This window comes from Aethalodelphis obliquidens, unplaced genomic scaffold, assembly GCF_003676395.1.
Source record: "Aethalodelphis obliquidens isolate GAN/ISIS:26980383/991018 unplaced genomic scaffold, ASM367639v1 scaffold48, whole genome shotgun sequence".
NCBI lineage: Eukaryota > Metazoa > Chordata > Mammalia > Artiodactyla > Delphinidae > Aethalodelphis > Aethalodelphis obliquidens.
The window spans coordinates 8787256-8809089 of NW_020837992.1; the positions used below are offsets into that span (position 1 = coordinate 8787256).

At 48.9% G+C, this 21834-nt stretch overlaps 1 long non-coding RNA gene across 3 annotated transcripts in view; it reads right to left on the reverse strand.

Annotated features, from left to right (window-relative positions):
- LOC113607516 (uncharacterized) overlaps positions 1 to 21834 on the reverse strand; it is a 78009-nt gene that overhangs the window by 12527 nt on the left and 43648 nt on the right. For all 3 annotated transcript variants that reach the window (XR_003427979.1, XR_003427977.1, XR_003427978.1), the window contains one exon: positions 998 to 1112. This is a non-coding gene — a long non-coding RNA (uncharacterized LOC113607516). The remainder of the gene's footprint in view (positions 1 to 997; positions 1113 to 21834) is intronic.

Consider the following 21834-nt stretch of genomic DNA (forward strand, 5'->3'; position numbering starts at 1 on the left):
TGATACCTGTGCTTATAAGATGCAGAATGGAGCTGTGCCCAGATCGCAGCAGAAAACCCTTTCCTAGCTCTTGTCCAGGATGCACGTGGGATCCAGGCTCCTACTTGAGCTGCCCCTGGCATGGGGGCATCTGCGATAGCCTGAGGTAGCTCGTCACAGTGAGGGGTAGGGAGTGGGGAGGCTGGCAGCCCTGCCCCCCCACAGCAAGCCTTCTGCAGTCCCCGCCCAGGGAGGGGGGACGGCCAGGGCCAGGGCTGGAGAGGTAGGAGCTGGCTTTATTCTGACACTGCTTTCCTTCTGTGGAAAAAGAGCTTAACTTCTCTCTTGTGATAGATGCTAACAGGGGAATAAGTGCTTGGGATACTAACAAGGCACACGATTCTGAGTATTTTTAACAAAAAAGGGGAGAGTGGTTTCCAATTGACATCTCTGTCCTCCAGTTATCTCATGGGAACTTGAAAAACATTTCTTGCCTGCCCAGAGGTAATGTCCCAGTCAGAGTTTTCCCCAGGATTTCTAGGATCTAACCTTGGGAAGAGCGAAACCAGCCCTGGAAGCAGCCAGGCTGTCAGGATTCCTGGCCTCAGGGAGTGCAGGCTCAGCAGCCCTGCCAGAGTGCGACCCTGACGTGCTCCCAGCCAGCCCACTATTCCTCTCTCAGAGAGCCCGCACTTAGCCAGCTGGGGCGCTCTTGTTCTACTACTGCTAGTCACTTCCATCGCACACGTACTGTGTGTTTTTAATATATTGTATATACATATATATATATACACATTTAATCCACAAGAATCCTACTATAACACCTCATAATAATTGAACAGACACAATGCGATTAGCTCCAAGTGCCCCATCTTTTCTTAATCCTCACTGTAATGAGACTCCAAGTTTTGTGCAGTGGAATTCTTGGGATCCTACGCATGATGTTCTGATTAGGTTTTGCAGTATTACTGTTCCCTTTTACAACGCAGGAAACTGAGGCTTAGAGAGATTTACTTACTGATGTCACTCAGGAAGCTGGAGATTTGTGCCCAGGCGTCCTGGCTCCATGGCCGATGGGCTTCATCCCCTTGCCACAGGATTGCCTGTACCTTCAAGGTCATCTCACCTGACAGCTGGGGAAACAAAGGACCAGAGAGGAGAAGTGCCTTGCTGCAGCTCACAGAGGGCCCGGACAGTTGGGAGCAGGCCCAGGAGTCCTTTCATGGGCTGCCCACCACTCATTTATAGATATTCTCTGCCTACACACTATGGGCACTACCTGGTGAGATGGGGGGGAGGCTCTTCCCAGGGCAGTGCATCAGCCTGGTGTCTCTGATGCTTACTGTGGCTGGCCCTGTGACACTCACCATGGGCCAGGAGAGATGTGTCCTGTGGCCAGGAACTGTTCCGGGGAGGCAAAGATGAGCCAGCAGGAACCCTGCCCTTACCAGTTCACGCTCCCTAAACTACAGCACAGCATCACCCCTCCTGCCTCCCTCGCTGGGGCCCCTTCCTCTCCCTCTCCACCTGCTGGAATCCCAGGCACCTTTCAAGGCCCCTTTGGTTCACTTGACCTCCTCTGGGAGGCCTCCCTGCAGAACCCAGACCCTCTTCCTCTCCCTAGCACTTAGTCTAAAGGCCTTTCTCTATTGTGGGTACTTGGCTGTGTTGGTATCTTCTCCCTAGGCTGGCAGAAAGCCCCTCAGGGCCGGGACCACGTCTTGCCCCACTCTGTATGCCTCTTCCGAGCACCTGGGTTGATGTACTATAACATAACTTGCAGCACTAATTATGAAGCCGGCAGAATGGTGTTACCAAGTGAGAATTCTAAGAATTCAGAGGGGACAGAGGTTACTTGAGGAAAGAGTTAGTATCCTGCCTTGCTCTCCCTCTCAGAGAGACATTATGCATGTGAAAACAGAAGAGGAAGCGTTTAGGAAGAGGAAAGAGCTTGAACAAAGGCATGGAGACAAAATTCCAAGGAAGTGGAAACTAAGGGTCACGTATGGGAGACAGCAAGTCACTCTTATTTGGCTGGACCTGTGAAGGAGAAAAGGAAAAACTAAGGTTGGATGACAAGTGACCCTACCTCAAGAGGTCACTGTGAGGATTAAGTGAGTTCGAGCGTAGAGCAGCACCTTGCGTGCATTAGGGGTTATTGAGGCTTTAGCTGTTTTCTGTCATTCTGCCCCGCCACCACCCATTTGCACCCCTCCCAAAGCGGGGGTCTCTGATTTCTTGGAACACTGGCTGGCAGGGGGCTGGCGTTTTCCCTGTTGTTACCAAGTCTCTCAGGCTGAAGGTCATTTGTGCGTTTTAGGGGCCACATAACTTTCCTTCCTCATCTACCCACTCCCTTTTCAGGGATTCATCACCTTGTTCTTTATTGTCATTATTATTAATTAAAACTACAAAGGGAATGTATGATCATTTTACCAGAATTGAAACATACAGATGAGTAAGAAGAAATGAAAATCACTGCAAATGCCACCATTTAGAGAGAATTCTGGTTAACATCTTAGGGTACCTCTCTCTCTCCAGACTTCTCCCCATTCAATATGTTTGTTTAAATAAGTATGTGTATATATTTAGGCCAGGGGGTGAGCAAACGCAGCCCCAGGCCCTCCTTGGAGGCCCCCTTAGTTGGGTGGGGCACCAGATCACTGTGGTGGCTCTGAGCCCAGGACCCTGGCAGGTCAGGCACTGGACTTTTCTGCCTGATGCCCACGTGCTCCCCGCCCCCAGCTGAGCCTGGAGCTGCCTTCTGCCTGCCCTGCACCAATGTCCCTACCTGGAGCTGCTTTTGGATCCCTCCCATGGAGGCAACTTGCTGTGTGGGACGACTGCTTCAGAAGGAAAACCTGCAAGCAGCCCCTGGGAATGAATCGGGCCTTTATGTGAAAAGCCACTCTCTGCTGCATGCCCAGCTTCTCCTAAGCCACTCTGGAAGGTGACTGTGACGACACTAATGACCAAGAGAGCGAGGGGATGGGGTGGGAGCCCGCAGAATGTCTGCAGCTTTACAACAGCTGGAAAACATACTAGCAAATGCAAAGGTGACATTTATCCAGGTTTTCTCAGCTCCTCCCAAACATGGGGCAGTGGAGTTTGCTTTCATTCTACCATGGAATTTCTCAGAAGTCTTAAAAATCATAATGGCTATGATTTATTGATCATACATTCTGTGCCAGGCCCTTTACAGAAATTATGTTTAACCCTCACCTCAGTTTTACAAGGTAGATAAGGAAACTTATCTACCTTGTAAACAAGGTAGATAAGGAGCCACTGGCTCAATCCAGGCCCTGCCATCAGTAAGAGAGTAAGAGAGATCTGAACCCACGTAACTGGACTCTAGAGCCCATGCTCTTTATTTCTGCATAAAAATGTATGTTTCTTTGATTAAAGTGACCTATTCCCATAGTTAAACATCAAATAGGGCTAAAAGGCATGGTGAAAGCCAGTGGCCCACAGTTCAACCCTCTCTACTCCTGTGCCCTGCTCCCCAGAAGCAACCACTTCCAACTCAGTAGCTTCTTTTTTTCTGCTTTTTACTCTAGATTTCAAAATATCCACCTAAATACCTTTTCTCATGCATTTTTTCAAAAATAATCCCCCACCCTTTTCCCACTTCTTAGTTTCTTCTACGTATAACAATTTCCCCCAATTCCTTCAATGGATCTATCGGGGCCTAGCAATAATTTGCCCACTGCTCACCCATGCTGTATAATCTGCCAGTCCTTGCCCTGTGTCCCTTGGTCCAGAAACTTCCCTTCCCTGTGCTGGTTCCACTGCTCAGGCTGGGCTGGCTCCTTGCTCTTGGTCCTGAGACTTCCCTCTGCCCTTTCCTTTGCTGGAGCCCCTGTTCCTGGATGCCATGGGCTTCCTCTTTCATGATGAGCCCAGGTTTTGAGTCCTGCATGTCTAAAAGTGTCTTTACTTTCCCGTCACATTTGATTGATCATTTGGCTGAATATAAAATCCTGGTTGAAATAATTTTCCTTCAGAATTTTGAGGGCATTTTCCCATTACGCTCTATCCAGTGTATCGGGAGAGAAGTTTGATGCCCTTCTAATTCCCATTTCTTTGTCTGTTAGGGTTTTTTTTCTTTCTGGGGCTTTCATGATGTTCTCTTTATCCTTTGTGTTCTAAAATTTGATACTGATGTGCTTCTGGGGTGAACTGGTTTTTTGCTTACTGTGCTGGGCACCTTCTGTTGAGATTTTTTTTTTACTTTAGTTATCATATTTAAATTTTTCAAGAACTCTTTCTTTTCTGTTCCTTTCTCACAGAGTTCTACTTTTATGTCATATTTTCCTGAGGTTACTACTTTATAGGTTCTTCTAAAAAGTTATTTTAAGGTTTTTCGGCTTGCTGTATGTTGTTTCCTTCTTTTCTGTTTGTTTTGACCTCTCTTTCATTTCAAATGTCTGATGACCCTCCATATTAAAGAGCAAGGCAAGCCTATAGTCTAGTAGGCTTCACAGTAGGGTGACCAGATGGCTAGAAGGCTGTTTTACTGGGAAACCTCAAGTAACATTTTGTGGAGATCCTTTCCTAGGAACAGAGGATGGGGGTGATGAAGCATTCAATCTATCCAGAGAAGAATCTTCCATCGTCTGCCTGGAAGGGAAGTGACACTTAGCTGCTGGTGTCCTGGGAGCAGGCAGAGAGTCTAAGGGGCCATAATTTACTTAGTTTTTGATTACTCTCCCAGTTTTCAAGCTCCTACCTCACTGTCACCCTCTGCTGTGACTAGTCCTGGAGTCCAGAGCATCTCCAAGTCATCTTCTCCAGATAATGGCTTTTGGTCTCTTGCATGGAAAAAGAGACCAGGAGGGGGTGGTGCTTGCATTTCTGAGCCCTGGGCCTCACTCCTGTTTTCTGTGGTACCTGGTACCTCTTAGCACCCAACCCTCGTAGACTCTGTGGGGCTCCTTGGTCCACTTCTCATCATTTTCCTCTCTTGTACACATGTGGACTCTGACTTTCCCAGCTCCACTCAGAGACTGCTCCTCTACCCACATGCCCATCTGAAAAGCGTCTGGAAGTCTTTCCCCTGCAATGGTCTTCTCTCTTCTCTTCAGTCTTTTGGCTTAAAGCCTTTGGAATTCCACTATTAGTGGCTATTTGGGGAAAGAGGTGAATGACATAGAATTTAGGAGGGCTGTATCAGTTATCCATGATCATTATAACAAATCACCCCAAAACTTAGTGGCTTATAACAACAATAGTTTACTACTTTTCTTTACGCTGTGGGTTAATTGGGTGGTTCCTCTGATGGTTTCACCTGGGCTCGCTCATGCAGCTGCATTCAGTTAGCAGTTGGTTGGGCTGGAAAATACAAGCTGGACCGTTCATAAGCCTGGTGGCTGCTGCTGCCTGTTGACAGGGATGCCTCGGTTCTCCTCCACTGGCCCCTCATCTTCCAATAAACCAGACTAGCTTCCTTAAGACATGAATCTCAGGGCGACGTTCCAAAAGATTCAAGGCAGAAGCTGCAAGATCTCCTAAGGCCGAGCCTCAGAAGTCATGCAGTATCACCTCCACTGAATTCTATCAGTCAAAGCAAGTCAACCCAGATTCAAGACCTTTTTTCTTGATGGGAAGAGTGGCAAAGTTGCACTGTAAAGGGGTATGTATGCAAGAATAAGAAAAATTGTTGCAGTCATCTTTACAAAAAAAAAATCTATGATAGAGGGAGAGAAAATAAATGCAGGAGATCAAGCCTCCATGTTTAACTGGAAGTCTTCCCTGCTCTTTGTATTACCCCACACCACCAGGGTCTGTGTCCTGGACTGGCAGATTATACAGCATGGGTGAGTAGTGGGCAAATTAATGCTAGGCCCCGATAGATCCATTGAAGGAACTGTCCTAGACACTCTTTTCAGAACTTTGCTAACCAAACCTCCATCGTTCTAGGTAGTTGTGAGTATACAGACCATAACCCCACAATGGAGAGAGGAGTAGAGCACAATAACTCCTATCGAAGGGTTTAGAAATGGAGAAACTTGGATCAAATCCCAGTTCCACTACTTACAGCCCTATTACCTTAGGCACATTACTTAGACTCTCTGAGCCTCAATTTCCTTATCCATAAAAATGTAAAATAAATGAATTAACACATGTAAAATCCATACTTAGCACAGTGTTTGATACAAAGCAAGTGTCCAATAGTATCAGTAAGTGATTTTTCTGGAAAAATATTACATTTCTAATGATTTAACCACTAGAGATGGAGTTTGAGAAAAAGAGTTTAAGTCCAGGGTTTTACAGAAATAACTTCCAGGGCTGTTGCAAGGATTCAATGAATTAAAACAGATAAAGCACCTAGAAGAGCACCTGACACATCAGACACACTCAGCAAGTGTTTTACGTGCACCCCTGCTTGCTTAGGTGGGTGCGTCAAGCACACCTGGGCTCTGACAGGGCCACTGTGAGGACCACCACCACCTGTCAGGGATGGCAGCGTCTGCTCCATCAGGCGGGGGACAGGCAGCAGGGTTAGAGTCACTGGGTCTGCTCTCCAAGGCCCGAGCGGTCAGCTCACAGGTGTGCCAGTCTCTACAGCTGGGGTTCTTAATCTGGGTTTTATGGTTGAGCCTCAGGGGCTAAGAACCACCTGGTACTGCACAGAACACACTGGATGTGAAAGCATCTTTCTGGGGCTAGAGTTCACAGTTTAGAGTCTCAGAGAGGTCATTAACCCTCAAAATACTGAACATCTCAGCTCTAGAGGCTCTTCTGTCCTTCGAACTTATACCCTTCTAATGTGGTTTGGGTTGAGAAATAGAAGTGTTTATCATGTTAGAATTACGATTAAAGTAGGAGTCAACAGTACCTGAAAAAGCCAGATGGGCTCTCCTGTTGGAGAGGGGGTGAGCTTCACAGTGAACGACACTATGGACTCCAATTTTTGCTGCCCAGCAGTCTGCTTTTGCATCCTGACCTTTAGCTGTTTGCAAAATATGGATGACTAGACAAGTGACCACCAGTGAAGGGAGCTGGTTTTCACAGTGTCCATGCTATGGGCATTTCAACGTCTGCAGACCAAGTATCCTGAGCCCTGTGTGTGTGCTCCATCCTAACCTGTGGCTTTGGGTACATCAAAGAAGTCCTCACGCTGCACCCAGGAGCAGACAGGGGAGGGTCGGCCTTGTCAGGTGACCTTCAGTGACATCTGTCTAAGGAGATTACCTGCTATGCTTCGACAGACATTTTCTCATACTAGCCCTTCTAACATAGTCACATTTATGACCGAAAGAGTCAACTTTTAAGGCTGGAGCTTTCCTCATGAACATGGCAGTGTATAGTTTTTAAGGGAAAAAAAACAATCCCAACAGAACTGCAACACCTAAGCTAAATCTTCCTCTCTCTTAAGTTTAAATTTGTATCACCTTCCTCTTTTGTGATTCAAAGGTAGAGAGAAGAGGATTCACCCAAACTGTGAAATATTCTTTGGCTGACCTTGTTTTGGGAGGGTTATGCAAAAGCCTTGGAAAGGACTCGGGGAGTGACCCGGAGCCTGACTCAGAAGCACCCTAGGAAATTCGGTGGCAGGCAGAAAGTGAATTCTGGAGCCCTTTGAGATCTATACAAATCCACTGCGAGGCATCCACTTTCCCCAGCTGGAGGCTTCCTCCCTTTCCCCCCTGCCCTCACCCTCACTGGACAGCACTCACCCTCAGGTGGGCCTGAGGAGGCAGCCAGGCCCAGGGCGAGTTAGCCTATCTCTGCAGAAGGCCCTTCCCCCGTGCCTCTCACCACAGGGATTCGGTGACTCACTCTGAAAAAGGCATCATAAATTTCTTCCTAAGAACACACTTGTCACTGAACCATTCCAACAATTTGGCAGGACAAGAGATCTGGCTCAAGGCGGCAGGGCCAATAGGTAATCCCCTGTTTACAAAGTGCTTCCCTCTCAGGGCTAGAGAGGGGCAAGGACCCTCAAGTCAATGTCACACATTCCATTCAGAGCTGGAATGCTCACACCCACTTCACAGATGAGGGATGCAGTGACTCAGGGCCTCCAGGCCCAGCTGGGGCAGACCCTGCCCCTCACCCGAGCCGGCAGCACTGTGGAGGGACCGTGGTGGTAGACAGCTGGGGTTGAATCCTGGCTCTGCCTGTTCCAAGCTGAGCAATCTTAGGCAGCTTCCTTAACCTCTCTAGCCTCTCATTTCTCCATCTGTGAAATGGGATAATACTTAACCCGTGAGGCTTTTGTAAAGATTCGGTGAGGCACGGTGGGTACAGAGCTTTGAGCACAGCGCCAGCAGGCAGTGAGAGCTCCCGCGTGCGGCTGCTAGGATTCTGTGCTGACTCTGGTCGGGCCCCACGTGCCCCCCTCAGCTCCTGGCTCCTCCACTTGGCTTCCTGCTGTCCTCTCCTTTGGTGCTCTGTCCTCTCATGCTTTCTTCAGAATAAAGAAAGGTGGCCACTCCTACACTGTATTACTTCATACTCTCAACTAGCATTTGAGGGAGATACTCTTATCCCTAGCTGACCGGGTGGAAACTGAGGCTGGGCGAGTCTGGGTGACTTCCCCGAGGCCACCACCAGGGGCGTGACAGAGCCAGCAACACGCAGCACAGCGCTCCCAGGGGAGGCACAGGATCCAGGACCAGCTGCCAGCAGGGAAGTTCCGGATGTGGCCTAGTATTTCTGTAACTGAATTCTTCCCAGGCAGCACACTCTTGGGACCCTGGACAGTTGCCAAGGAGGTGTGAACGAGAAGGCAGAGAGAAGGCTTCTTTTGGAGGGGGCAGGGAGGCAACTGAGCTGCCATTTACTGAGCCCTTGCCATGTGCCCTCCATGCTAACTTTGTGCATCTTTAATCCACACACACCCTCCTGTGAGGCAGGCTTAGTGCAGTCCCTACTTCACAGAGGAAAATGAGGCCCAGAGGGCTCAGGTCACTCGCCCCATCCTGCACCTGGGTGTCCAGTTGTGCTGTTCATCTCTCCACCTGGTGCCTCCCATCAATGTGGCATGAAGTTTGGCCAGAGCAGTCAATTTTGGAAACCACTTCCAGGCTAAATGACCTCAACCCACCACCAGGGGCAGAACTGGTAGACCCTGTGTCCCTTCAGGAACCCCCAGGCCTCTTACTAAGCATACTTGAGCTTGTGTGTGAGAGTGCATGTGTGTGTGTGGGTGTGTGTGTGTGAGTGAGAGGCATCTCCTGCTGCTTCCATGCATCCTGGGGGAACCAGGGGGCATTAGCCCAGGCAGCAGCCTGCTCAGGATCGCCCACCTAAAAGCTACCTCTGAGTGTCTGCAGTGGAGCTGGACTTCATTAAAGAGCGAGGCAGGTCCTGGAGCCCACAGGGTCCTCTGCCTCTCCCTGCACTAAACTGTCCCCACCCCACTCCCTGAGGATGGGAACAAGCTCCCCGAGAGCAGGAGCTCTGCCTCATTCTCCTCTGTATCTCCATCACCCAGAACAGTGCCTGGCCCTCAACAGACATCTGTTGACTGATGGACTGACTGACCGATGATGGTCTGATTGACGAACACCAGCCAGCCCCAGTGATGAACAGCAGTCAATGTGGCCGGAATTTGCTGGGCTGTTAAAGGGTGAGGGGTCCACGTGGCTCCCAAGGCAGCTGCCGTGTGGCGAGCCGAGGCGGGCGGCACAGGCAGGTTGGACAGAAGGCACATGAGGAGAAACCACAGGTTCCAACTGGTTGAAGCCACTGCCAACGAGAGAGGCCGACAGGCTGGCCAGGGTGCCGCAGCCTGGGAGTCTAAGGCTGGCTGGCCACGCGCTGGGCCTCTGTCATGTGATATCAGGGCTGCTAAAGGGCTTCTGCCCCCAGCACTACCTCCTCTGTCTCTGACACTGAGTCCACCAGGAGAAAGGGCTGTGGGGTAATGGAAGTCCTTCGGACTGGGAGTTAACAAGATCTGGGTTGGAATGACCTCCTCGCTGCTCCTGTGTTCTAGCTCCTAGCCGGTACCTAGGGACTGTCCCTCCACCTGTCCATCACGGCTTCACAGGACCGCTGTGGATTCGAGAGCCTTGAATCTGTGAAGGCCCTGGACCCCTATTCTGCCCCCGTCACAGCTGAGGGCACTAACTCCGCCAAGATGCCACATCCCTCACATGTCTCCTCTAGTGTGGACTTTCCACCCCCCAGCTCAGAGCACCAAGTCTTTCCAGGCCTGGTACCCCCTCCACATCCTGCACCTCTGCCCTCTAGACCCAGAAGCCCGGCCTCCCTGTGGAGCAGTCCTGACACAGAAAAGGAAATCATTAGCATAATCACCAGTTCTCTCCATTCACTTCTCTGTGTGAACAATTTGCTGGTGCCCAGAGGCAGGGCTGCTCCCACAGCCACCAGGCCGGTGAGGCTTCGGGAACTGTGGAATCCCAAGCTAATTAAGTGGAAGTGATGCTCTCGGGGAAACAGGCTCGTATTCCTGCTGCTCTGAACACGTCACATTAAACACAAAAGTGGCCTTTGGAAAGTGCAGAGAAGGCACGGAGGGATGTGAATGACAAAGATGATTAGAGGGCTGGGAAGTGAGGTGGATGCGGGATGAAAGGTTAAGGCAGTTGAAGTGTTTAGCCTGAAGGAAAGAGGAATGAGGGGCAGGCCACTTCATCATTTGCCCCTTCTGCTGTAGAAAGATGATTGCCCCTTGGCTCTGACCCTCCTCCAAGCCTGTGTTCTCTTGTCCTCACTCTCTGTATCTCATCCATCTCTGTGCTCTGTTTACTTGTCAATTCATTTTGCCATCTATGGAGAATCTACTCTGTGCTAGACTCTTTGCCAGGTTCTGGAGATGAAAACAGAGCCTCTGTCTTGAAGGTCAAGTGGGAGAAGTGGGCCCATAACCCCAAACAACCAACACTATAGGGCTGGAGGACTAGAGGACCACAGGTCCTGTCTCAGGTCTCAGAGGAGGGCAAGACCATGGGTCAGGTGTGATGGGAGTTCATGAGCAAAGTGGGTCCTCAGTCCTGTCTGGGCATCAGGGGAGGCTTCCTGCAGGAGGTGACACCCAAGTGGAATCCTGAAGAATGACTCAGTGAGCCAGGCAAGAACAGGTGGGGAGGGCACTCTAGGCAGTGGGAGCAGCCCGAGCAAAGGCCCAGGGCATAAAATGCAGAGTGCATACAGGCAGCTGCCAACTGTTGGGCTTTACTGAAGTAAAAAGTAGAGACCGATGTGGTGCGGGGTATGGCCAGAGGGCCAGCCAGGGCCCAGATCCCAAGTCCCTGACTCTGCGGTAGGGAAGTAACTGGGAAACGCTGCCCACCACCCACTAGCTATTTCTGAACCCCTCACCTCCAGATCCCGCACGGCGGCTCTGTATGCTGTGCACCCTCCCCTGGGCTGCACTTCCCGGAGTGTTCGGAATAACACAGGCACGTGCAGTGTTAACAGATGTTCCCCAAAATAAAAGGTGCTTCTTGGTCAAATAAGTTGAGTGACGTTGAGTTAAACTGGTGGTTCTCAAGTGAAGGGCAATTTGCAAAAGGGAACATTTGGCAATGTCTGGAGATATTTTTGTTGTCCTGATTTGGGGGCAGGGTGCTACTGGCATGTGGCAGGTCGAGGCCTGGGATGCTGTCAACCGTGCTACAATACACAGAACAGCCCCCTACAGAAAACTCTGCCCCAGCCCCGCCCCAGGGCTCCCAGAGACCCTACACAGGCCCTGCCAGATCTCTCAGCATTCTGTACTATCGTGGTCTGTTTGCTAGTTGGTCTCCCCACTAGTCCCTGCACTGGACTATGCAGGTCTGAATGGCTGGGTTCAGATAATCAGTATTTGGGGGAGAGAGGAGGAGAAAATATAGCAGAAGAGGACATCCTGGAGGGAGTTGCACTGGGTGGAATCTGCCTCCTGGGGCATAACTCCTGCCGGCAGGATTGGCAGGTTATTCTAGGAGCGCTTCCCATCCTAGCAGCCCCCATCAGCTGCAGCTGGAAGGTGTGGGACTCAGACCCAGCCCTGACGAGCTGGACAGATCAGAGTCAGGGACGCACTGTGTGGGTGCTGGGAAGAGGGTCCCCTACGGCCAGGTTCTTGCCTGTTTTAATTTTCTCCATAGTAACCTTTAACAGAGCCATTCATTCATTCATTCATTTATTTAATTTGGCTGCGTGGCCTGGCACGTGGGATCTTTGCTCCCCCACCAGGGATCGAACCCGTATCCCCTGCATTGGGAGTGCTGACTCTTAACCACTGGACCACCAGGGAAGCGCCTCACATAGCTATTTTTAAGTTAATTTGTCTGTCTCTTCTCCTCACTCCCCTTCCCACCTCAGAATGTTGGCCCCGTAAGGCAGGGATTTTCATCTGCATTGCTCACTGCTTTATCCCCAGGGTCTAGAACGTGCCAGGCGCATAGTACGTGCTCCACTAAAACATGCTGAAGCAACAAACGCCGAGCACCCCCCAAGCCCACCAACACTGGCTGTACAGATCCAGGTGCCTGGCGCTCGGCCAAATTCTGCCACGCTTGGTCCTTCCTCCTCTGCACCGGCAAACAGGAGAAGTCCCAGGAGCCGCCCTCCTAAACCATGCAGCATTTGCTCATGGTCTAGATAATTCCAAAGCTGCTTTAGGGGAAGGCACAGGAACTTCACAGGCACACCCCAAATCTTCCCTGAAAAATCTGGGATGATGGACTAACCACTAGCTGAGGGAGGAGGGAGCAGGCCAGGATGATGCAAAAGGCCAAGAGGCTGGCAGCCAAATGAACTGTAGCCAGTTGACAGGACAGTGGCCTGAACAAAGGCCTCGCTGCCTCCCGGAACTGTTGCCAAGCACTGTGACGCTCGGAGCTAATCGCATCTGAGTGTGGTGCTGCAGAGGAGGGCCCATATGCTGGCAGGGCTTCAGTCACTGCCCGCTTGCCTGAGGAAGCCCATTCATCATAGCGCAAGGCCAGCAGGGCGCTCCCAATTACACTCGGGGAGAAAGGACCAAAGCAGGGAGAGCAGGCGCCTGCTGGTTCCCTGGGAAACAAATGCAAGAAAATAAAAACCCATGGGTGGAAGCAGGTGCCCAGGTCTAGCCAGGGTTGCCAAGGAACTCTATGTTAATGGAGGGGGTCTGTTTACCCTCAAGACTGCGGCCCATAGGGCTTTTGTTAAACTTGGGCTCATGGCTTGGGCTATGGGCAGCAAGGCTGTTAGAAACCTGGGTTCAAATCCCAGCTGACCCTCCAACCTGGGGGTTCCAGGCTGCAGAGGAGCTATCCTTTTGAGCTCTGTGGCCTCAGGCAAGTGATCCATAAAAAGTGCATGTGGGCGAAGAGAGGGTGTATCTGCTCTGCTAACCTAACAGGTTTATTGGAAGAATGAAAAAGTGGAAGGGCCTTAGGAACCATAAAGCATGGAGTACAGGTAGGCATGAGGGGATGCAACGGTGCTCTTCCAGGGAGGGGCTGTGTACAGGGAACAAAGGCAGCCGGGGGTGGCCTTCGGCTTCTTATGGAAACCAACTGGCTTTCATGGCACGCCCCTCATCTGCAAGAGATGCCTTTTCAGACCTTGAGGTGGTTCTTAGAGTCGCATTTAAAGCCCCTTAACGGACAACCTCATGGAGGCCTAGAGACACACAATTCATTTGGGTTATTGTGAATGATTCCTTTAGGCAGATAAATTTATAGTCAACTCGTAGTCACATAGCATTTGGTAGCATTTGGTAAAACTCATACAAATTTAATCCTTAAATAACACCAAAAGATAGGCATTACTATGCTCATTTTACAGGGTATAATTTTAGAGACTCAGAGAGGTTGGGTGAGTTTCCCAAAGTCACACAGCCAGTCTGTATCAGAGATAGGCTTTGAGTCCAGGCCTCTGATTACTGGTTAGATTAGTGCCGGCTGTGTAGACGTGACTGTCTCTCCCTCCAGAGTCCCCTCCTCCCCTTCTCATTTAGGGTCTTAGGTTTGGGGCCCACTTTTGTTGTTTGTATTTCTTAACCACATTCCCTGAAAAATCTAAGCAGAACTCTCTTTCGGAAGAGGATAGCCTGGAATAGAGAATTCTCCCTGGGAAAAACTAATGTTCCAAGAGCTGAGCCTGGGCAGCTTCCTTAGTGGGTGCCATTCCACTGTGGTCTGAGCGTGATAGGGCAGCTCACATGGTATGCAGCATGCCTGCCCTGAGGACCTACAACCCCAAGTAAGGCACACACAACTATCCCAACATCTGTGGTGGCCTGAGAAGGTTGTTACAGTAGATCTCCTAGATACGAGATGAAAGACACACTCTCTCCTTAAAATCAGTACAGTTCAGGGAATTCCCTCGTGGTCCAGTGGTTAAGAATCTGCCTTCCAATGCAAGGGATGCAAGTTCGATCCCTGGTCAGGGAACTAAGATCCCACATACCGTGGGGCAACTAAGACTACACACTGCAACTACTGGGTTCGCATGCTCTAGAGCCCGTGTGCCACAACTAGAGAGCCTGCGTGCCGCAACTACCAAGCCCGCACACTCTGGAGCCTGTGCGCTGTGACTACTATGAGAGTGCGTGCACTGCAACTACTGAGCTCGTGCACTCTAAGGCCGGCGCGCCACAACTAAGACTCAGTGCAGCCAAACAAATAAATCAATGAATAAATATTTTTAAAAATCAGTACAGTTCACTTACTTCCCTGTGGAGAGATTGTGTCTGGATTGTGAATGCTGAGAATGAAACAGAGGGAAGAGAACGTTCATTTATAATAAAGATAAAAGTGCTTTCTGATTTTTAAATGACATATTACCAATCAAGTTCACATCTATTACCACAATTAATCTTTACAATAGCCCTGTGAGAGCAGTTATAACCCTGTGAGGTATTATTATTCCCATTTTAAAGATGGGGGAAACTGAGGTTAAAAATTGCATAGGTGACTTGTCAAAGGTCACAAGGCTGATACATGGTAGAGATGGAACAAAAAGACCTGGTTCTTCTATCTACAAATTCAGGGCTTCACAGATGACACTTTTTACTTCCCATGGGTGAGAAGTTAATTAACAGTAAATTCAAAGGATGATTAGAACTAGGGACTTCTAATGGGAATCCCCCTAAATTCCTGGTAGCATCATTACTTGCCTCTTCTCCAAGAATCATAAAAGCACGCTAATGGCATCTAATCAGCCCTCAGCACAAGCCTATAATCGATATCACAGCAGATGATGACGGAAGGTATGTATTAAGAGACTCACCAGTAACTGCTTGAGGTTAGGGCTGCCTTCGCAGGCCTGGAAGGTTGCTTCAATGAGCTTTCACAGAGAAGCTCTAGGTTTCTTGCCTGCATGCCCAGAGGCATTTAAGAATAAGTATAAATCACAGTCCCTCTCTTCAAGGACTTTACAGTTTGGTAGGAAGCTGAGATTTGTTATGAAATCTTTAAAGGGCAATGTACAAAACAGAATGGAATTAAATGCCTATCTTTTTGGTTCACAGTCCAACAAGGCTTCTTCATGAAGGAAGTAGGTCTTGAGTGGGCTGAGAATGGATAGGACTTGGAGAAGGAGGAAGGAGAAAGTGTTTCCATTCTGATGGAGGATGAGGTGCCAGCAGCAGGCAGGATGTAGGGGATGGATGTTTCCCAGCACCCTAGTCATCCTGCACACATTACTCGGGTCCTGGTAGAGCCAGGTTTTAATGAATCTCTAAGCCTTGTACCTGCTATTTCCTCTTCTGGAAAGAACCTCCCTCTCTTGATTCCTTGTCTCCTGATCTCTCATGCCCTACCTTCCTGTTAACACCTGTCAATTTAGCCTTACTTCTGCTGTGAGACTGTCTCTGATCTCCTGCAGTGCTTTGCCTTCCTCTTCATGGCACTGACCATGCTGCATGATGATGTGTTTGTAAGCCTGTGTTCTCCTCCCCATCATGACCCTTGAGGACCCTTCTGTTCATTTTTTCATGGCCATCTGTTGAGTAAATACAAATGAAAGATGGAAATGCAGATTGACTGAATGAACGAACCTGCAGAAAGAGACATATGGACTGACACCTAGAACCAGTGGTGCCCTGGGACATTAGATGTATTATGTCTAATAAATCTGAGCGGAATTAATGATTCTTCGATGAATGAATGGTTGATGGATTGACTGGGTCATTATATACATCATGAGGAAAACCCAGGATCATTATTCAGCTAACTTGGTTGACTTTTTCTGTCTTAACCTTATTTCTTGAAAGTTGGTGAGGCTGAGACCTGAGGCATCAGCAGAAGTCAACCCAGGGGAGGGTGCACAGCGTACAGAGCAGTCGTGCGGGACCCGGAGGCGAGGGGTTCAGAAACAGCTAGTGGGCGGTGGGCAGCGTCTGGAAAGGCAAGCGAGGGGCTGGAGAAGGGAGCCGGAGCCAGACTGTGAAGGGAATTCAGCAGTTTCCTGAGGACGATGGGATACAATCAGACCTGTAAGCGGGGAGTGTTGCAAAACTCTTTTCTTTTTTTAAAGAAAAAGGACCCCGACTGAAATGTGGAGAATGGATCAAGGTAGAGAAAGATTTAGAAGGCAGGAGCCTAGTTTTAAGGATGTTTCCGAAACTTGGGTATGAGATGGTGAGGGCTGAACTCGGGAGGCTGCTGTGGGGGTGGAGAAAAGCAGAGAAATTTGGGAGAGCTAAGGAGGAGAATGGACAGGACTTAGTGACAGCTGTGATTGACAGGTGGCCAGTTGTGCTGGTCATGGGGGTGGAGGCAAAGGAGTCGAGGATGAGAACGCTAAGGAGCCTGGCTTGGGAACTGGCGGATCCCAACTGAGATGAGGAAATTTGGGGTAAGAGGTACAGTTGAGCTGAGAGGGAGGAAATATTGAGTTATTTCCAGAAATTGTTCTATACGTAGACTTTGTAATGAGAGTCTTAATTATATGATATATATAGATGTAGGTATACATATAGATATATTATGTTTTTTCAGTTAATGTAATAACATCTTCCCATGATATTACAGACTCCTCATAAGCATCACTTTTAATAAGGGGCAAGCTATAAATAAATATGCAAACTGTCAGAGAAAATAAGTCAGGTATGCTGATTGAAGAGGGTATTTCATAGGCTACACATGTGCAAGAGCAGGTTGGCCAGTCGGCGGGCCCACCAACAGCATTTTCAGAGCATCTTCTGGGAGAGGCCTCTTCCAGGTGCAGTGAGTGATACAAAGAACACATAAAGAGCCTATGGTTGTACCCAGGAGGCCCCAACAGACTCAGCACCAGCCAGGGTGTGGCCTTGGTCATAGACAGATAGCCTACAAAAGGGGCAAGGGACCCAGAGGGAAGTCCTGGCCTCTGGGAATAGGGAAGGGCAGGGGTTTGGGTGGGGACGAAGATCTGCCAAGAGCTGTGACTGTGAATGGAGTCTAAAGAAAATTTCCCCACTCAGCTGGAAAGAGAAAACGAGACTGTGCCTTTGAAAGTATTTTGTAATCTCAAAAGCTGAATACAAATTTAAGGGACTATTCATTACGGTCCACATTCAAAACCATCAATTTAAAACTGATGGAAGTTTTGCTAATATTCATCTATAAAGCCACAGGGGTGGAAAGGAGACTTTTTACTACACCCCCCTTTGTACCTTTTGAATCATTCAAGAATAGTTTTAAAAACTTCTTTAAATCTATGCAAACCAATTCTCTCTTATTCATTAACGGTAATGATGGAGAAACAAGCCGAATCACCAGGATTTTTTGACTTATCCAGAAATAAGCCATAAAGAGAAGGCAATACTGCAACTCACAGTGACTTCCTTCATTCAAAAAGAATGATGCCCACTCGTAGAATAACATTAAGTGATCACATATTGAGTTAAAAGAAAATGAGCCAGAGTGGCTATGGGGGAAAAGGGCATTGCATTAATGTACAGGACTTGGATTCCAGGTGGGCTAAACTTCTGGGTGCCTCAGTTTTTTCATCTGTAAAGTGGGTATAACAAAACCTACCATGAAGAATCATAATGAAACTCAACTGAGATAACCTCTGTGAAGGCAGCTAGCACTTAATGACCTGCAACTCTGTACATGTTTGTTTGTTGAATCTTAGAAATACCAACTTTCACGTGCATCCACTGGAATGCTTTTGACTACAAATAACAGAAAAACTTGACTACAATGTCTGAGGTAAATAGGGCCTATTTTTCTCACTATATAATAAAAAGTCTCTGTAAATAAGCAGTCCAGGGCTAGGATAGAATAGGATAAGTGAGCAAAGTCCAGATTTGTCCAGGACCATTCCTGTTTTAGCATCAAAAGTCCTGCATCTCTAGATACCCCTCAGTCCCAAACAAACCATGAGGTTGGTCAGCCTAGCAATAATCATCAGTGATGCCATCAGGAATCATAATACTTCATTCTTTTTCACTTGGCCCTTCTGACTATTGCTTGTTGCCTCAAGGTTGCAAGATAGCTACTGTGCCTCCAGGCATCATGGTTGCATTCCAGGTAGGAAGAAAAGAGAAGGGCAAAAGGATCAAAGGCTTTCTCTTAGAGAGGTTTGCCTCTTATTCTGGAGAGAAAGCTTTCCTTGAAGACATGCACTTACATCTCGTTGGCCAGACCTGTTTCATATGGCCACCCCTTGCTGTAAGGGTAGCTAGGAAAATTGAGTATGCATTTTGTTTCCAACCCCTCAGTAGAAGAAACCAAGGGGAGAAGGTCGAGAAAGGCTTTTGGGCAGCCGATCCACAGTGTCTGCTACACCCCTTCGCTCTTTATTTCACCCAGCCGATGTCGAGCGCCTGCTGTGCAACAGGCACTGCGCTAAAAACTGCAAAGCGCAGACAGACAATAAGACACGACCCCCACGCTGAGGAAGCTCATGGTCTGGTACAGGCTATGTCAGAAGGCAGCCACGAGAGAGTGGGAAGTGCTGCATCGTCATATCTTGCCCAAGATGCAGGTAGGAATGACAGGGTTGGTGGATTAGCCAGGTAACAATGAATACAGTGTGCTTTCCAAGTAAGGATAAACCCAGAGATGTGAGGGCAGGACTTGGCAACAAGAAAGCTCTGGGAAGAAGGGCCAGTGGGTGTGAGAAGAAGGACTGCGTGTGTGGGGGTAAGTACCTCTCATCTCTGAAGACAACCTGCCTCAGGTCTTTGCTATGACATTAGGAAGCCATTCCGAAAACAGCATGTGTCTAGGAGGAGGTCTGAGTGGCCTTTAAGCACACCCAACAAAGAGCTGTACAAATTCCTCATGGAGACACGTCACCTCAAGTAAACGAGATTCAAAATCTACCCTTGAGAAAGAGTAAACCAAATTTATATCCTCTGCCTGAGGATCCTGCTGGGTGCCCACGCCCTCACCTTACTCTTGTTTCCTACTCTTTTGGCCTCAGAAGCCAGCCCCCTCTTCATTTCCCAGCTTCTGGCATCCCTCTTCCCCAGCGCATTGCTGGATCCTTCTCCAGGCCTGGACCTGGCCAGCCTCTGAACCAGGCAGGGCAGAGGCTGTGGACTCTGTGGCCAATTAGAGTCGGTGCCTGGTGCCAGCGACCTGCCCATGTTCCTGGAGAGCCCACGTCTCCTGGAGCACAGGAGAGTTCCTGCCTTAATCTGCTCTCAGGCTGAGCCACGGGAGCACACCTGTAACAGTCCTTCACATGCCTTCCATTATCTCATGGAAACATCCAAAAACAGTCCTTCAGGGTGGGGAGAGTTATCCCCAGGTAGCCAGCGAAGAAGTGAGGCAAGGAAGGTTAGGTAAACTGCCCTGGATTACCCAGTCGCTTAGTGATAGAGGTGGGATTCAAATCTCGGTTGGATTCTAAGGCTCCTGCTTTCCCCACCGGCACCATTTCTCTATACATAGCCGAGCTCTCTCCCCAGCCCCCTTTCCCTGCAAGCTTGTCTGTGCCCAGACCCCTGGCCCTGAGGGCATCCTCTGATGGAGGGTCTTGATCACCAGAGTCTGTGATAAAGTTTCATTTATTCCTCCACTCAACAGATATTTGAGTATCCCCATACGCAAGGTGTTGTACTGGGCTGTTGTGTTATTTTCTGGTTGCCTGAATCTGCCTATGGCTGGGCCAGCTGACCTCCAAGAATCACTGGCTGCCAGAGCTTGCTCGGTCCTCAGGGCACCATGGCAGAGCTGCCTGTGGCCGACTCAGACCAGCCCCAGTGGCACAGCTGAACCTCTTTCCATTTCCCCTGTGCATTAATGGCCCACTCGTGCCTTGCTTGTTTTCCTTTTCTGCCAGATCTGTTTGCAGTCTGGGCCTGGCGTGGTCACATCTGAGCCTGTTCCAATTATGACAACATAGCTAGTCACTGCTGTCACCAAAGTAAGGTGGTCAGAGGATGGGAAAGAAATGAAACAGCTCTTAGATCCAGCTGATTCTTGATAAACAATATGGTGAAAGTGGAGATTAAAGAATATATTTTGTCAGGTAGGAGCTGCCAATAATCACACTCTCTCCCCTGGGTGCAGGAGGCAGGGTGAGGGTTCCTAGGCAGGTGCCACGGAGGTTTAAGAAACGGAGACTTGCAGGGGTAAAATGGCCAACCAAGTTCACACACTGTCATTGCGTTTTCTCCTATTTGTAAAAGTAATACATGTTCACTGTGGAAAATTGGAAAATACCAAATAGTATAAAGAAAAAAATAAAAAGACTCTATGATACTATTACCCAGAGATGATAACCACCGTTAACATTCTGTGTTTACCTCTAGATTTTTTTTCTATGCATGTATATGGGTTTAGTCTGTACATACTGTTTTGTATTCATCTTTTATCACTTAACATTATTTGATACCATTTCCCCCTTGACACCAAGTGTTTTATAAAAACATCATTTTCTGTGGCTGCATAATATTCCGTTATATGGACATGCCATAATTGGTTCGACCTCCACTCTTGGCTATTTGGGTTGTTCCACCCTTCCATTTTGTCCTGTATAAATAATACTGAGATGAACATCTTTGTACATAAGTATTTGTGCCCATACCTGATTTTTTCGTTGGGCAGAATTCTGAGGGACAAACCACTTTGGCATGGTCTGTCTCTCTGCCCAGAAAGAAGGGACAGCGGGCACTAGTCACGACCAGGCTTCCTGATCAGCAGCTTTGGGGCACCCAAAGGGGGGGATGCTGAAGCAGGGGGCATAGGCACCTCAAAGCTTTGCTTCTCTTACTGTTTTTCTTTGAATGACCCCTGCTTTATTACTCAAAACTCTTTAGTTCAGAAATCTGCTGAAATCAGCTCAAGCAAACAAAAGAAGTGGAGATAAGAATGTCCGGCAGGAACTTAGCCAGTCCTCAGAGAGGGCCTGGGAAAGACTTCCTCTCCTCTCCCCATCTTCCCCCAGTTTCTGACTGAGCAGGTCTGGGGCAGGACAGAGAACTTGCACTTCTCATGTGTTCCTAGGTGACGCTGATGCTGCTAGCCCAGGGACCATGCTTTGAGAACCTCTGCTAGAGTACAACATGCAGGCTGGGGGCGGGGCAGACACCCTTCAAGACTGCTACCACACCCTGCTTTCTGGGTGAATTCTGTCCTCTCATTGTGATCTTGCCTGGTGGCACCAAAGCAAGGTTGTTACCACCTCTTGTCAGAAAGAGGCCTCCCCCAAGAAAGGCCCAAGAAGAAGAGAAAGTCGCTATGGCCTTTCCCTGAGGGTATCTCTCCCTCAGGGCCTTTTCTGAAAATTGACTCAATCAATTCTCAGAAGTTCTCTCATAGCCAGACTTTCTTCCCTCTGGCTAATACCTGGATGCTGATCTGCGGTTAAGGTGGTCTCTCCCTCTCAAGCCACTCCCTCCAAAGGGCTCCTCTGTTCCGGTACGGGACAAGCAGGGGTTGCTAGGGGACTCCGGGGCTGGAGCCCACCGCAAGGTGTGGCTACAGTGAGGAGGGGCCCAGCCCTGGGTTCTGGGTTGCTTGG